This window comes from Pseudophryne corroboree, chromosome 6, assembly GCF_028390025.1.
Source record: "Pseudophryne corroboree isolate aPseCor3 chromosome 6, aPseCor3.hap2, whole genome shotgun sequence".
NCBI classification, from domain to species: domain Eukaryota; kingdom Metazoa; phylum Chordata; class Amphibia; order Anura; family Myobatrachidae; genus Pseudophryne; species Pseudophryne corroboree.
In genome coordinates this window covers 197045420-197063330 of record NC_086449.1, presented here as the reverse complement: position 1 = coordinate 197063330, position 17911 = coordinate 197045420, and the positions used below count along the sequence as shown (strand labels likewise).

General features: G+C 47.1%; 1 long non-coding RNA gene across 1 annotated transcript in view; it reads left to right on the top strand.

Annotated features, from left to right (window-relative positions):
- Positions 1-17911, top strand: part of LOC134935126 (uncharacterized) — a 332446-nt gene that overhangs the window by 76768 nt on the left and 237767 nt on the right. Inside the window, exon 2 of the long non-coding RNA XR_010179919.1 lies at positions 898-995. This is a non-coding gene — a long non-coding RNA (uncharacterized LOC134935126). The remainder of the gene's footprint in view (positions 1-897; positions 996-17911) is intronic.

Genomic DNA, 17911 nt, shown 5'->3' with positions numbered 1-17911 from the left:
GTAAATATACCTGTTATGGTTCCTCGGTATCACTTGCAGATGCCTGAGAAGTGGTGCAGATATACCGTAGGGTGGGATGTACTAAAGGCTAAAATGTGTAAAAAAATCTTATTTTATATTATTTTATTTATTTATTTATTAGCAGTTTCTTATATAGCGCAGCATATTCCGTTGCGCTTTACAATTAGAACAACAATTATAGAACAAAACTGGGCAAAGACAGACATACAGACAGAGGTAGGAAGGTAGGAATTTTTTAGTGTTTTTACTGCATTTTCTCATGTACCAAGCTCCAGAATGCGATGGAGCCGGTGGGTAATGCCCTCTGTGTGCACTTCTTTTAGTTATTTCCCCTAAGAGGTATCCAATCGGATCTCTCCCAGCTCCCCATGTGGGCGCCGCATCCCTCTGCGCATGCGCAGAGAGACTCATGGGTTCTAAACCAAGAAGTCCCAACATTGCAGAGGGCAGCTCTTATCAGGTGAGCTGTCCTTTGCAATACTAATCGCATATGTATGTACATATGCCATTAGTATGTCCACGGTAAGTGGCGGGATGTACGGAATCGCGGATGCGATGCTTAGTACATCCTGCCCACAAACTGCTGAGGATGCCAGTTACCAGAACTAGTTATCTGCTTCTGATTGGCTGATTGTGGACTGGCCTCGGTAGTGGATAGTGCTTGGTTTTTTGCTTGTGCATGTAGTATATGATTGCGTGAGCAGAATTTATATACTGGTTCCATACATATACGAGATGATAGATTAAATCTGCTGTATTAGAAGGCCGGGATGAGGTGAAGATGGACAGGAGTAAGCCTGTGATAGTTGCTGCTATCTGCTCCAACTTCTCAAAATGATGTTATTTCTTTCTTTACCATTATGTATCCCATTACAGATCCCATGAGTGAGACTAATAACAGCCAATAACACAGCACAGTTATGCAAAGCCACCAGGTACAATGGATGGTCCCCATTTCCAAACTGTGAAGTGAGGTAAGCTAATAGATCTTGCAGCCTCCGCACAGTAATCCTGTACTATCAATGCAGGACTTTATGATTATTTTCAAGATGGAATACTTTTTCAGACATTATTGCATCATTAGACAACAACACTATTCCCATGTATCCATACCCAGGTAGTCCCTCAGAGCCTCCTCCTATGCATGCATTTTAGACTGTTCTAGATAAACACCCAAAATGATCTCATCCTGCATAAAGGAAGGAACCTGGGGGTTAGCTTACCTGATGCACAGTACTCACCACAGTTGGAATCTTGCTTGCGAGTACTCAACAAAGACAAATATCCATTATCTTGAAAGAGAATTTGTAATGATGGAAGAGGGTTGATACTTAAGTGCTTTAGTTTTTTTGCCATTGACTGAAAGCCTGAGTGATTTTATAGAGTTCTGAAATTATAACGTGGGACACTAATACCCAAGTATGTGATATATGTGGACACCCAAGGAAAGGGGAAACGTGTGGCCCAAGTTGGACATGTCACAGCGCCGCACAACAACAGGGCCTTCGATTTGTCCATATTAATACTAAAACCCGATATGCGGCCAAATGAAGTAATCCTGTCCATGATCTGAGCTAGGGAACATTCGGGGTCCGAAATATAAAGGAGGATGTCGTCAGCGAAGGCTGAGAGTTTAATTTCCTGACTACCCACTTTTATCCCTCTAAAAACAGACCAATCCTGCAATGTTTTAAGCAGTGGGTCAAGGGCCAAGTTAAATAGGAGGGGTGATAAAGGGCATCCCTGACGGGTTCCCCTTTCCAAGAAAAACCGTTGACCTCTGATCCCGTTAATTAGGAGCGAGGCGGATGGAGTGCTGTAGATATATCGTATATAGTTAATAAAACTCACATCAAACCCCCTTTTCTCCAACACAGTAAATAAGTGTGGCCATAGTACCATGTCGAAAGCCTTATTGGCGTCGAGGCTAAGAAGCATGTTAGAGTCTGTGCAGGGAGACTGGGATGCCGCCACCGCCGCCAGTGCCATGCGGATCGCCTTAACCGCATGTCTGCCAGTCACAAAACCCATTTGTGTCGTGGTGAGAATATCAGGATGGATGGATTGGAGTCTCGTTGCCATAATCTTAGCTAAAAGTTTGTAATCTACATTTAGGAGACTAATTGGTCTGTAAGAGGAGAGGAAATTAGAGTCCCTGCCAGGTTTAGGGATAAGTGTAATAAAAGCTTCATTAAAAAGCGGGGACAGGGAACTCCGTTCGTGTATTTCATGAAACAGTTCCAGTAAAGAGGGGACAATTTGGGCCTGTAACATGCGGTAATAATCACCCGACAAACCATCTGGGCCCGGGGACTAACCATTGGGCAAATTAGAGATGGCGGCGTTAATTTCCTCCGCCGTTATTGGACCCATAAGGGCTTCTCTCTGGTCTCTGGTCAGAGGGGGCAGCACGTCATCCGTGAGCAACTGTGTTTGTGTTTCAGTGTCTATTTGTGTCGATTGGAACAAGGACTGAAAGTAGGAATGGAATTGTTCTACTATTTCCTGCGACTTTGTGATAACCCGACCGGTCCTGGGGTGATGTATGGTAGTTATAACATGACGTTTTTGGGGAGGTCTAGAGATGACCGCCAATAATCTACCAGCCTTATTGCCCCATCTGTAGAATTTATTTTTGGTGTAGTCTAAGGAATGTTTCGCTTGGGTGGCTAAGTAGGTTTCAAGTAGGCGCCTGGCCTGTTTGTATTCGTCAAGAGTAGTCTCTGTAGGGTTAGCAGTATATGTTTGGAAGGTCCTGGACATAGTAGCTTTTAACGTTGTGTATTCCAATTTAGAGTCTCTTTTCTTCCGAGAGACATAACTAATAATATGACCCCTCATCACTGCCTTTGAGGCATTCCAGAAAATTTCGGGCTTGTCCCAATATTCTATGTTGTCATCAATGTAATTGGTCCAATGATAGGTTAGGTATGATTTAAAATCCTCTGAATTTGGCAAATATTGCGGGAACCGCCAAATACGATCTGTCGGGTGCATATGGGGATGGGCCAGCGCTAGCGTGATGGGGGCTTGATCAGAGATCAATATATCGAGTATGTCTACCCCCGCGATCTGGGATACTAAGTCATCAGCTATTAAAAACCTGTCAATACGAGACAAGGTTCCATGTGCTAGCGACAAATGGGTATGTGTCCTGTCAGTCGGGTGCAGCAATCTCCATGGGTCAGAGAGGTCCAGTGAGTCTCGAAAGGCCAGTAGATGCCTGCTCTGGGAGTCAGTAGTTCTCGGCACACTTGGTGATCTGTCAACTGTGGGGTCGTCCACCATGTTATAGTCCCCCCCCACTATCAAGGAGTAGTTAGTTCTGCTTAAAAGAATGTGGGCAATGTCCTGAATAAATGTATGTGTATTGACATTGGGGGCGTATAAATTGACAAGTGTGTATTTGGTATGAAAAAGCTCTATGTCCATAATGATATACCTGCCTTCGGGATCTATGATTTCTGACAGGATAGTAACAGGTAGGTTTTTCTGAAAAAGTATCGCTACCCCTCTGGTCTTCGTTCGAAAGGGGGCAGCTATACAGGGGCTAAGCCATGGTGCCTTCAGGACATTTTCCTCCCCCACCAGCCAGTGGGTCTCCTGTAAGAAAATAACATCTGGGTGGAAACGTTTGAGGTGTGCGGTCACACGTCGTCGCTTGATTGGGGAGTTAAGTCCCCCTACATTCCAGGAAATGAATTGTATCGGCTTCGGGGGTAGTACCTCATCTGAGGAAGGAACTACAGACGGCATGGCTACCCAATCCCCTCAGGGCAATGTGAAACTTGACTGGTAATCAATAAATTCAGGCGGACAGCGGCGGCCCCCCTCCCACACTAAGGTCGCCAGGACATCAGCAATTTTAACCATACAAACACCAGCATGACATAAAATCTATAACACAGTCTTAATGTGTGAAACAACAATAATGAACCATGATGACTCATAACTCCTTTTTCCAACATTTACTCAACTTCCAAAACCATAGTGGGCACCAACTGGGTACAGTGGTGCGCACACAAAAATCCAACGAAATAAATATTAAATTATTAAGGTGAACACTTATAGTATGGTACTATATTATCTATAAACTGAAGACTACGCCAATCAATGGCTAGCACATATCCGCCCGAGGCAGGAGTTCCCGATACAATCAACCCGTTGTTCCCTCCCGACCAACACCCTATCCATCAGGTGATTTTGATGGGGATTTATGAGTCAGAAAACGAGATCTCGCCACTTCCGGGTCCGTGTAAAACACTTGATTACCGTTCTCTGTGACCCGTAATTTAGCTGGGTACAACAGAGCAAACCTGATGTTTTTACTATGTAAATAGGAGCAAACTTCAGAGAATTCCTTTCGTTTCTGAGCCACTGCAACTGAGAAGTCTTGGAATATCAAGATTTTGTGACCTTTGACCAACAGGTCTCTAGTTTCACGGTAGGCTGAGAGAACCTGTTCTTTGGCTCTATAATCAAGGTAGCGAGCAATGACCGGGCGCGAGCGCTGCCGCGCTCCATCCTGCATCGCACCCAACCTATGGACTCTTTCGAGATGTGGGATTTCCATATCGTCTATAATTCCCAACGAGTTTGGGAGGTCTACAGAAAGATATGAGGAGAGGGCCTGGCCCATCAAGGACTCCGGAACACCTATAAATCGAAGGTTATTTCTACGAGATCTATTCTCCAGGTCCTCGACTTTATCCTGCAGTTGCTGTATATAGGTATGCTGGGAAGCTATCCCCGCCTGACAGGATTGGACCAGGTCCTCAGTGTCTCCCAGTCTCGTTTCCAATGCGGTAAGACGCGTTGCATGAGAGTCTATGCGAGCCAGGCCCGATTCTAAGCGGGCCTGAAGGTCGTCAAATCGCCTATCAAGTAAGGGCATGAGAAAATCAGAAATCTCTTTAGCCGTTAGAGGAGGGGTTTTGTCACTGGGCAAATTAGGTGGTTCCAACCGGGGAGGGTGGACCTGATTTAGGGAGGGGCTCTTTCCCCTTTCTCCCCTTATAGGAAGTGTTGGACTGTTTCGGGGGCATGGTCTTGTCGAGGTATTTGTCCATACCCCAGAGGGTGAAAAATGGGGCAATCAACGTCACCTCTAAGTACTGTTTCCCCTAATATGGACAGTGGCAAAGATACAGAAGCAGTTACATACAGAGCTCGGGCGGAGGTGCTAGGCCAAGCCTATTATCTAGAGCAGAGGTTCTCAAATTCGGTCCTCGGGAGCCCACACAGTGCATGTTTTGCAGGTAACCCAGCAGGTGCACAGGTGTATTAATTACTCACTGACACATTTTAAAAGGTCCACAGGTGGAGCTAATTATTTCACTTGCGATTCTGTGAGGAGACCTGCAAAACATGCACTGTGTGGGCCCCCGAGGACCGAGTTTGAGAACCTCTGATCTAGAGCATACCGCAACCCGCAAGGGGGCTTATGAAGCAGCCCTGGCAGCAAACCACAGCAATTTTTCTCTATCGTCCTAGTGGATGCTGGGGTTCCTGAAAGGACCATGGGGAATAGCGGCTCCGCAGGAGACAGGGCACAAAAAGTAAAGCTTTAGGATCAGGTGGTGTGCACTGGCTCCTCCCCCTATGACCCTCCTCCAAGCCAGTTAGATTTTTGTGCCCGGCCGAGAAGGGTGCAATCTAGGTGGCTCTCCTAAAGAGCTGCTTAGGAAAGTTTAGCTTAGGTTTTTTATTTTACAGTGAGTCCTGCTGGCAACAGGATCACTGCAACGAGGGACTTAGGGGAGAAGAAGTGAACTCACCTGCGTGCAGGATGGATTGGCTTCTTGGCTACTGGACATCAGCTCCAGAGGGACGATCACAGGTACAGCCTGGATGGTCACCGGAGCCTTGCCGCCGGCCCCCTTGCAGATGCTGAAGTAAGAAGAGGTCCAGAATCGGCGGCAGAAGACTCCTCAGTCTTCTAAAGGTAGCGCACAGCACTGCAGCTGTGCGCCATTTTCCTCTCAGCACACTTCACACGGCAGTCACTGAGGGTGCAGGGCGCTGGGAGGGGGGCGCCCTGGGAGGCAAATGAATACCTATTTTGGCTAAAAATACCTCACATATAGCCTCCGGAGGCTATATGGAGATATTTAACCCCTGCCAGAATCCGTTAAGAGCGGGAGACGAGGCCGCCGAAAAAGGGGCGGGGCCTATCTCCTCAGCACACAGCGCCATTTTCCCTCACAGAAAGGCTGGAGGGAAGGCTCCCAGGCTCTCCCCTGCACTGCACTACAGAAACAGGGTTAAAACAGAGAGGGGGGGCACTAATTTGGCGATATGCTTATATATATATTAAGATGCTATAAGGGAAAACACTTATATAAGGTTGTCCCTATATAATTATAGCGTTTTTGGTGTGTGCTGGCAAACTCTCCCTCTGTCTCTCCAAAGGGCTAGTGGGTCCTGTCCTCTATCAGAGCATTCCCTGTGTGTGTGCTGTGTGTCGGTACGTGTGTGTCGACAGGTAGGAGGACGATGTTGGTGAGGAGGCGGAGCAATTGCCTGTAATGGTGATGTCACTCTCTAGGGAGTCGACACCGGAATGGATGGCTTATTTAGGAAATTACGTGATAATGTCAACACGCTGCAAAGTCGGTTGACGACATGAGACGGCCGACAAACAATTAGTACGGTCCAGACGTCTCAAAAACACCGTCAAGGGTTTTAAAACGCCCGTTTACTTTAGTCGGTCGACACAGACACAGACAGGGACACTGAATCCAGTGTCGACGGTGAATAAACAAACGTATTCCTTATTAGGGCCACACGTTAAAGGCAATGAAGGAGGTGTTACGTATTTCTGATACTACAAGTACCACAAAAGAGGGTATTATGTGGGATGTGAAAAAACTACCATAGTTTTTCCTGAATCAGATAAATTAAATAAAGTGTGTGATGATGCGTGGGTTCCCCCCGATAGAAAATTATGGGCGGTATACCCTTTCCCGCCAGAAGTTAGGGCGCGTTGGGAAACACCCCTTAAGGTGGATAAGGCGCTCACACGCTTATCAAAACAAGTGGCGGTACCGTCTATAGATAGGGCCGTCCTCAAGGACCAGCTGACAAGGCTGGAAAATATAATAAAAAGTATATACACACATACTGGTGTTATACTGCGGCCAGCGATCGCCTCAGCCTGGATGTGCAGAGCTAGGGTGGCTTGGTCGGATTCCCTGACTGAAAATATTGATACCCTTGACAGGGACAGTATTTTATTGACTATAGAGCATTTCTATATATGCGAGATGCACAGAGGGATATTTGCACTCTGGCATCATGAATAAACGCGATGTCCATAACTGCCAGAAGATGTTATGGACACGACAGTGGTCAGGTGATGCAGATTCCAAACGGCACAGTATGGCCGTATAAAGGAAGAGGACTTGTTTGGGGTCGGTCCATCGGACCTGGTGGTCACGGCAACTGCTGGAAAATCCACCGTTTTTTACCCTAAGTCACATCTCTGCAGAAAAAGACACCGTCTTTTCAGCCTCAGTCCTCTCGTCCCTATAAGATCATATCTGCCCAGGGATAGAGGAAAGGGAAGAAGACTGCAGCAGGCAGCCCATTCCCAGGAACAGAAGCGTTCCACCGCGTCTGACAAGTTCTCAGCATGGCGCTGAGACCGTACAGGACCCCTGGATCCTACAAGTAGTATCCCGGGGGTACAGATGGGAATGTCGAGACGTTTCCCCTTCGCAGGCTCCTGAAGTCTGCTTTACCAAGTCTCCCTCCGACAAGGAGGTAGTATGGGAAAAAATTCACAAGCTGTATTCCCAGCAGGTGATAATTAAATTACCCCTCCTACTACAGAAAAGGGGTATTATTCCACACTATATTGTGGTACTGAAGCCAGAAGGCTAGGTGAGACTTATTCTAAAAAATTTTTTTGAACACTTACAAAGGTTCAAATTAAGATGAAGTCACTCAGAGCAGTGATAACGAACCAGGAAGAAGGGGACTATATAGTGTCCCGGGACATCAGGGATGCTTACCTCTATGTCCCAAATTTGCCCTTCTCACTAAGGGTACCTCAGGTTCGTGGTGCAGAACTGTCACTATCAGTTTCAGACGCTGCCGTTTGGATTGTCCACGGCACCCCGGGGTCTTTACCAAGGTAATGGCCGAATTGATGATTCTTCTTCGAAGAAAAGGCGTCTTAATTATCCCTTACTTGGACGATCTCCTGATAGGGGCATAGTCCAGGGAACAGTTGGAGGTCGGAGTAGCACTATCTCGGATACTGCTACAATCAGCACGGGTGGATTCTAAATATTCCAAAATCGCAGCTGATCCCGACGACACGTCTGCTGTGCCTAGGGATGATTCTGGACACAGTCCAGAAAAAGGTGTTTCTCCCGGAAGAGAAAGCCAGGGAGTTATCCGAGCAAGTCAGGAACCTCCTAAAAACAGTGCATCATTGCACAAGGGTCCTGGTAAAAATGGTGGCTTCCTACGAAGCAATTCCATTCGGCAGATTTCACGTAAGAACTTTTCAGTGGGATCTGCTGGACAAATGGTCCGGATCGCATCTTCAGATGCATCAGCGGATAACCCAATATCCAAGGACAAGGGTGTCTCTCCTGTGGTGGTTATAGAGTGCTCATCTTCTAGAGGGCCGCAGATTCGGCATTCAGGATTGGATGCTGGTAACCACGGAGCCCAGCCTGAGAGGCTGGGGAGCAGTCACACAAGGGAAAAATTTCCAGGGAGTGTGATCAAGTATGGAGACTTTTCTCCACATAAATATACTGGAGCTAAGGGTAAATTTATAATGCTCTAAGCTTAGCAAGACCTCTGCTTCAAGGTCAGCCGGTATTGATCCAGTGGGAAAAAAAAAAAAAAACATCACGGCAGTCGCCCACGTAAACAGACAGGGCGACACAAGAAGCAGGAGGGCAATGGCAGAAACTGCAAGGACTTTTCGCTGGGCGGAAAATCATGTGATAACACTGTCAGCAGTTTTTCATCCCGGGAATGGAAACTGGGAAGCAGACTTCCTCAGCACGACCTCCACCCGGGAGAGTGGAAACTTCATTGAGAAGTTTTTTCCACATGATTGTAAACCGTTGGGAAATACCAAAGGTGGACATGATGGCGTCCCGTCCAAAAAAAAAAAAAAAAAAAAAAAAACGGGACAGGTATTGCGCCAGGTCAAGAGACCCTCAGGCAATAGATGTGGACGTTCTGGTAACACCGTGGGTGTACCAGTCGGTGTATGTGTTCCCTCCTCTGCTTCTCATACCTAAGGTGCTGAGAATTATAAGACGTAGAGGAGTAAGAACTATACTCATGGCTCCGGATTGGCCAAGAAGGACTTGGTACCCGGAACTTCAAGAGATGCTTACAGAGGTCTTATGGCCTCTGCCGCTAAGAAGGGACTTGCTTCAGCAAGTACCATGTCTGTTCCAAGACTTACCGCAGCTGCGTTTGTCGGCATGGCGATGGAAAGCCGGATCCTAAGGGGAAAAAAAGGCATTCCGGAAGAGGTCATTCCTACCCTGGTCAAAACCAGAAAGGAGGTGACCGCACAACATTATCACCACGTGTGGCGAAAATATGTTGCGTGGTGTGAGGCCAGGAAGGCCCCACAAAGAAATTTCAACTCGGTCGTTTCCTGCATTTCCTGCAAACAGGAGTGTCTATGGGCCTCAAATTGGGGTCCATTAAGGTTCAAATTCGGCCCTGTAAATTTTCTTCCAGAAAGAATTGGCTTCAGTTCCTGAAGTCCAGAAGTTTGTCAAGGGAGTATTGCATATACAAACCCCTTTTTTGTGCCTCCAGTGGCACTGTGGGATCTCAACGTAGTTCTGGGATTCCTCAAATCACATTGGTTTAAAACCAGTCAAATATGTGGATTTGAAGCATCTCACATAAAAAGTGACCATGCTCTTGGCCCTGGCCTGGACCAGGCGAGTGTCAAATTGGTGGTTTTTTCTCAAAAAAGCCCATATCTGTTTGTCCATTCGGACAGGGCAGAGCTGCGGACTCGTCCCCAGTTCTCTCCCTAAGGTGGTGTCAGTGTTTCACCTGAACCAGCTTATTGTGGTGCCTTGCACCTACTAGGGACTTGGAGGACTCCAAGTTGCTAGAAGTTGTCAGGGCCCTGAAAATATGTTCAAGGACAGCTGGAGTCAGAAAATCTGACTCGCTGTTTATACTGTATGCACCCAACAAGTTGGGTGCGCCTGCTTCTAAGCAGTCGATTGCTCGTTGGATTTGTAACACAATTCAACTTGCACATTCTGAGGCAGGCCTGCCACAGTCTAAATCGGTTAAGGCCCATTCCACAAGGAAGGTGGGCTCATCTTGGGCGGCTGCCCGAGAGGTCTCGGCATTACAACTCTGCCGAGCAGCTACGTGGTCAGGGGAGAACACGTTTGTAAAATTCTACAAATTTGATATCCTGGCAAAAGAGGACCTGGAGTTCTCTCATTCGGTGCTGCAGAGTCATCCGCACTCTCCCGCCCGTTTGGGAGCTTTGGTATAATCCCCATGGTCCTTTCAGGAACCCCAGCATCCACTAGGACGATAGAGAAAATAAGAATTTACTTACCGATAATTCTATTTCTCGGAGTCCGTAGTGGATGCTGGGCGCCCATCCCAAGTGCGGATTATCTGCAATACTTGTACATAGTTACAAAAATCGGGTTATTATTGTTGTGAGCCATCTTTTCAGAGGCTCCGCTGTTATCATACTGTTAACTGGGTTTAGATCACAAGTTGTACGGTGTGATTGGTGTGGCTGGTATGAGTCTTACCCGGGATTCAAAATTCCTCCCTTATTGTGTACGCTCGTCCGGGCACAGTACCTAACTGGCTTGGAGGAGGGTCATAGGGGGAGGAGCCAGTGCACACCACCTGATCCTAAAGCTTTACTTTTTGTGCCCTGTCTCCTGCGGAGCCGCTATTCCCCATGGTCCTTTCAGGAACCCCAGCATCCACTACGGACTCCGAGAAATAGAATTATCGGTAAGTAAATTCTTATTTTAACTAGAGTTTAAGCATATATCTAGAGACAATATACTATGCATCCAAAAACAGTATGTTATGTCAAGCAATACAGAATGGAATACTGAAATGAAAATAGCAAACGTCACATGTGAGCTATATATGAAAAATAACAAACATTTTAAGAAGGTTCCGATAGGAACAGCAGAAAGTGGGATGGTATCAGGATACTGAAAAGTGAATCCAAGACAGCGGATAAAGGCTATGGCCAGGAGTCAAATATACCAAGTGTAAAGTCCTCGTCTGAGGGTAGAAACCGCCGGAGCAGCCCCAGCCGGTGTTACGTAGTATCCTTTAAGACAAGAGGCCTCCCAGCAATAGTAGATAGGAAACAGCAGGCGTAGGCTAGGGGACAGTTAATGGAAAGTACTGATCCGTCTCCAACCCTGTGGAACCAGAAGGTGAGATCCAGTAAGCCTCCAGCAGCTAGTTCCCCCTGTGGGTGTACAGGAGACTCCCGTACGTGCTAACGGTGCACGAGTAAGTTGCAGGGAGGGGAGAGTGAAGTGTGGAAGTAGAAGGATAGGTACGACTGTGAAGGATAATTAAGCAGCAAGGGAGGGAATGGTCCACACAATAGGGGGGAAGGATTCAAGTGTGGGGTAAGAAAAAGGAGGAAAGGGGTATTTATTAGTAAAAAGTGGGGGGGGGGGACACAAACAATATTAGTACCTGGTGTGCCCAGAGGGCCTTGCATGTGAGTGGAGGATGGTAGTGGTATGTCCCCGAACACCAGCCAGGGAGCAGATCCAGACAATGCAGCCACAGACTCCCTCAGGTGTTGGCAGTAGAAGGAGAAGGCTGCAAGCCCCAGCAGGTCGACAAAGAAGGGAGGGGGGTCAGCACGTTCCTTTCCGGGCTGAAAGTGGGCGCTGTTATAGCCGCTCTGCTCACCCGCCAGCCCCGGCATCCATCCTCACAGAAACAGGCACCCGCGTGAAGCCGCAGCCGCGGGTGGCATTTAAATATTTATTAGAAAAATAATCGAACTTTACAATGCACATAGGACATCTAGTAACCTTGAGGTTACTCAGGAAGTTGCGAGACCAGATCAGCGCGTGTACAGTGTGGTGCCTGCTCATGTGCAGATCATTAAACATTAGAGATTTATGTAAATCTCAGAATCAGGCTCTATGTGAGTAACCAAATATCTCCCCCTATTAGCTAATAACACTGTTCTGTAACATGACATTTTTATTTTATCTTTGGCCTAATCTGAGGCATGCCAGTTCAGGAACTCCAATGGCACATCGTGTCCTACCGGCATTACAACATGGAGGTGCGAGAGAAAACCTCAGATTTGGACATTACCATAAGTGCCCAATATGTGCTCAGCTGGGCAAGGGAAAGATGTAGCAAACCTTCTAAAGAGTTCGTTGTCCATAGCAACCAATGAGCTTCTAGCTATCATTTATCAAATATATTCTATAAAATGATAGCTAGAACCTGGTTGGTTGCTATGTGCATTGAATGGTGGTCACTGGGATGCTCCTTGTATTGAATATCTCTCACTGGAATGGTAGACAGAGGCATTGTGATTTATTTTTTCTTTTACACCGCAAGGAAAAATGTGAGACCAGTGGGTGTTTAACAATGGATGAGACCCCAGTCAGAATTATCTATTTTATAGTGATCTTTTACCAAGTTGGTGCTAATCTTTGGAATTCCCTGCTGTTGGATTAAGAAGTAATAATAATTTAATGGGGGGGGGGGGGGGGGGGTATTCAATTGTTTGAAAAGTCAGTTGGGTGTCTCTTTTTTCTTATCTAATAGACAGGAAAAAACAGACACCCAACCGACTTTTCAAATATTTGAATTTCCCCCCAATGTGTCTACTTGTCTCCCTGGTGTACTAACTCTGCCTTCCAGTGCAATGCCTCACCTGCTGGTGTGATCATCCGCTGTGACACAATCTTTCTGCTGAGGCCACTACATGAGGCCACTTTTCATATTTTTCCAGGGCCACTTTAAGTTCCCAATCTGCCCTTGTCTGGCATAGAAGAAACGTGAATGATAAATCAAAGTTAATGTACCAGGAGGTTATTGACAAGCCGTTAGAAAGTTATCGGAAGATGGAAACCCTTTTTAACATTATCTTATGCTATAAATTTCTTACCGTTTCCAAGACAAATACATAGTCTATGATTAATTTAGCTTGTTAATTAAGTTAAAGGGAAACATGATATTTTCTGGGAGATGTATCAAGCCGCGGAGAGAGATAAAGTTGGGTATTTTCCCAAAGCAAATTATGCTTCTAACTACAGGTATCATTTCATGTACTGTGCTGGATAAGTGACAGAAGATTATTGGGTGCTTTGGCATTTCCACTTTCTCTCTCTCCAAGTCTTGATACATCTCCCCAAGAGTGCTGTATATAAAATATATGTCTAGCTGCTATACAGCAGGCCAGGAGCACCAGCAGGACAGTAGCGTAACAGTCATATCAGTAATAATTTGCGAACTCTGTGATATTAGCATGCAATAAACAGTGCCGTAACTAGGCATTTTAGCGCTGTGTGCAAAAAACAGCATTGGCGCCCCCACTCTTACGTAAAATAGGGGCAGTGCGCGCCATAAACGCGTGCAAAAAATATAGGGGTATGGCTTCATGGGGAAGGGGTGTGGCCACAAAATAATACAAATTTATACTACGGTGCACAGTAGTCACCATTATTCAAATGACGCCTCACAGTAGCGCCGCTACACCAGGTAGAGCCCCTTTTACACATTACGCCAGACAGTCCCCCTTTTTACACATTACGACAATCAGTCCCCCTTTATATAACATTACGGCAGACAGCATACCCCTTTTTACACATTACGGCAGACAGTGTCCCCTTTTACACAGTACGGCAGACAGTGTCCCCTTTTTACCCATTGCGGTAGACAGAATAGATAGATAGAGAGATAGATAGATAGACAGACAGACAGATAGATACTTACCATCTCTCCCCGCTGGCTCAGGCTGTCAGGCTCCTCGGTGCTGGCAGGTCCCGGGCAGGGGAGAAGGAGGGAGGGGGACTCGGGAGCCGCAGCAGTGCAGTGTAATTGCTGGCGGTGCCCCTGCAGCTGTCCCTCTCCTTCCGCATTGGCTGGCCGCCACTGGGATGAGGGAAGCGCATCCTAGCATTCACAGCAGTGCTGGCCAGCCAATGCGGAAGAAGAGGGACTGCTGCAGCGGCGCCGCTACCAATTACACTGCGCTGCTGCGGCTCCAGTCCCCCTCCCTCTTCCTCCTCTTCCCCTGCCTCCGAAGCTGCACCTCTTCTCCTCCAGCACTTCGCACACAGCACAGACGGCTTGTAATGAGTCAATTTGACTCATTACAAGCCGCTGAAATGAAATGCTGGCCGTTGTGCCCTCAGGGCGACTGCGCTGTGTGCCAGGCACACCTGACACTCACTTATTTACGGCTCTGGCAATAAAGAACGGCGACTCAGTCATTGAATACATACTGTAAAACATTTTTAGTTTATGCTAAAATATACAAAATTTATTATGAAGAATATTTAACAACAACAGTTTTGGAGGCTGCCCACAAATATTAAACAGCCCCTGAATGTATGTATTGGGGGCTGCAATAGATATTGAAGATATGTGCTGCATTCCTCATATTGTGATTGCAAAGCAGCCACCAAAAATAAGAATTTACTCACCGGTAATTCTATTTCTCGTAGTCCGTAGTGGATGCTGGGACTCCGTAAGGACCATGGGGAATAGCGGCTCCGCAGGAGACTGGGCACAACTAAAAGAAAGCTTTAGACTAACTGGTGTGCACTGGCTCCTCCCACTATGACCCTCCTCCAGACTTCAGTTAGGATACTGTGCCCGGAAGAGCTGACACAATAAGGAAGGATTTTGAATCCCGGGTAAGACTCATACCAGCCACACCAATCACACCGTATAACTCGTGATACAATACCCAGTTAACAGTATGATAACAACTGAGCCTCTCAACAGATGGCTCAACAATAACCCTTTAGTTAAACAATAACTATATACAAGTATTGCAGACAATCCGCACTTGGGATGGGCGCCCAGCATCCACTACGGACTACGAGATATAGAATTACCGGTGAGTAAATTCTTATTTTCTCTGACGTCCTAAGTGGATGCTGGGACTCCGTAAGGACCATGGGGATTATACCAAAGCTCCCAAACGGGCGGGAGAGTGCGGATGACTCTGCAGCACCGAATGGGCAAACTCTAGGTCCTCCTCAGCCAGGGTGTCAAACTTGTAGAATTTAGCAAATGTGTTTGACCCCGACCAAGTAGCTGCTCGGCAAAGTTGTAGAGCCGAGACCCCTCGGGCAGCCGCCCAAGAAGAGCCCACCTTCCTCGTGGAATGGGCTTTCACTGATTTAGGATGCGGCAGTCCAGGCGCAGAATGTGCAAGCTGAATCGTACTACAGATCCAGCGAGCAATAGTCTGCTTTGAAGCAGGTGCACCCAACTTGTTGGGCGCATACAGGATAAATAGCGAGTCAGTCTTTCTGACTCCAGCTGTCCTGGAAACATAAATTTCTCTGACGTCCTAGTGGATGCTGGGAACTCCGTAAGGACCATGGGGATTAGCGGCTCCGCAGGAGACTGGGCACAAAAGTAAAGCTTTAGGACTACCTGGTGTGCACTGGCTCCTCCCCCTATGACCCTCCTCCAAGCCTCAGTTAGATTTTTGTGCCCGGCCGAGAAGGGTGCACACTAGGGGCTCTCCTGAGCTTCTTAGTGAAAGTTTAGTTTTAGGTTTTTTATTTTCAGTGAGACCTGCTGGCAACAGGCTCACTGCATCGAGGGACTAAGGGTAGAAGAAGCGAACTCACCTGCGTGCAGAGTGGATTGGGCTTCTTAGGCTACTGGACACCATTAGCTCCAGAGGGACCGAACACAGGCCCAGCCTCGGAGCTCGGTCCCAGAGCCGCGCCGCCGGCCCCCTTACAGAGCCAGAAGCAAGAAAACACTTATATAAGGTTATCCCTGTATATATATATAGCGCTCTGGTGTGTGCTGGCATACTCTCCCTCTGTCTCCCCAAAGGACTAGTGGGGTCCTGTCCTCTATCAGAGCATTCCCTGTGTGTGTGCTGTGTGTCGGTACGTTGTGTCGACATGTATGAGGAGGAAAATGAGGTGGAGGCGGAGCAATTGCCTGTAACAAAGATGTCACCCCCTAGGGAGTCGACACCTGAGTGGATGAGCTTATGGAAGGAATTATGTGACAGTGTCAGCTCTTTATAAAAGATTGATGACATGAGACAGCCGGCGACTCAGCCTGTGCCTGTCCAGGTGTCTCAAAAGCCATCTGGGGCTCTAAAACGCCCGTTACCGCAGATGGCAGATACAGACGCCGACACGGATACTGACTCCAGTGTCGACGATTAAGAGACGAATGTGACTTCCAGTAGGGCCACACGTTACATGATTGAGGCTATGGAAAATGTTTTTACACATTTCTGATAATACCAGTACCACTAAAAAGGGTATTAGGTTGGGTGAGAAAAAACTGCCTGTAGTTTTTCCTGCATCTTGAGGAATTAAATGAAGTGTGTGATGATGCGTGGGTTTCCCCCGATAAAAACTGTTAATTCCTAAAGAGTTATTAGCATCATACCCCTTCCCGCCAGAGGATAGGGCACGTTCGGAAACACCCCTTAGGGTGAATAAAGCGCTCACACGCTTGTCTAAACAGGTGGCACTACCGTCCCCGGATACGGCCGTCCTTAAGGAACCTGCTGACAGAAAGCAGTAAAATATCCTAAAATGTATATACACTCACACGGGTGTGATACTGCGACCAGCAATCGCCTCAGCCTGGATGTGCAGTGCTGGGGTGGCTTGGTCGGATTCCCTGACTGACAATATTGATACCCTAGATAGGGACAGTATATTACTAACTATAGAGCATTTAAAAGATGCATTTCTATATATGCGTGATGCACAGAGGAATATTTGCCGACTGGCATCAAGAGTAAGGGCGCTGTCCATTTCTGCCAGAAGAGGGTTATGGACAAGACAGTGGTCAGGTGATGATGATTCCAAAAGGCATATGGAAGTATCGCCTTATAAAAGGGAGGAGTTATTTGGGGTAGGTCTAACACAAACAGCCAATTCCCAGGAACAAAAGCCCTCTCCCGCCTCCGCAAAGTCCTCAGCATGACGCTGGGGCTTTACAAGCGGTCTCAGGCACGGTGGGGGCCCGTCTCAAGAAATTCGAGACGTCTCCCCCTCGCCGTTTCATAAAGTCTGCTTTACCGACGTCTCCCTCAGACAGGGAGACAGTATTGCAAGCCATTCACAGGCTGTATTCCCAGCAGGTGATAATCAAGGTACCCCTCCTGCAACAGGGAAAGGGGTACTATTCCACACTATTTGTGGTACCGAAGCCGGACGGCTCGGTGAGACCATTTTTAAATCTAAAATCCTTGAACACTTACATACAAAGATTCAAATTCAAGATGGAGTCACTCAGAGCAGTGATTGCAAACCTGGAAGAAGGGGACTATATGGTCTCTCTGGACATCAAAGATGCTTACCTACATGTCCCAATTTACCCTTCTCCAAGGGTACCTCAGGTTTGTGGTACAGAACTGTCACTATCAGTTTCAGACGCTGCCGATTGGATTGTCCACGGCACCCCGGGTCTTTACCAAGGTAATGGCCGAAATGATGATACTCCTTCGAAAGAAGGGAGTTTTAGTTATCCCTTACTTGGACGATCTCCTGATAAGGGCAAGATCCAGGGAACAGTTGGAAGTCGGGGTAGCACTATCTCAGATAGTGCTGCGGCAGCACGGTTGGATTCTCAATATTCCAAAATCGCAGCTGATCCCGACGACACGCCTTCTATTCCTAGGGATGATCCT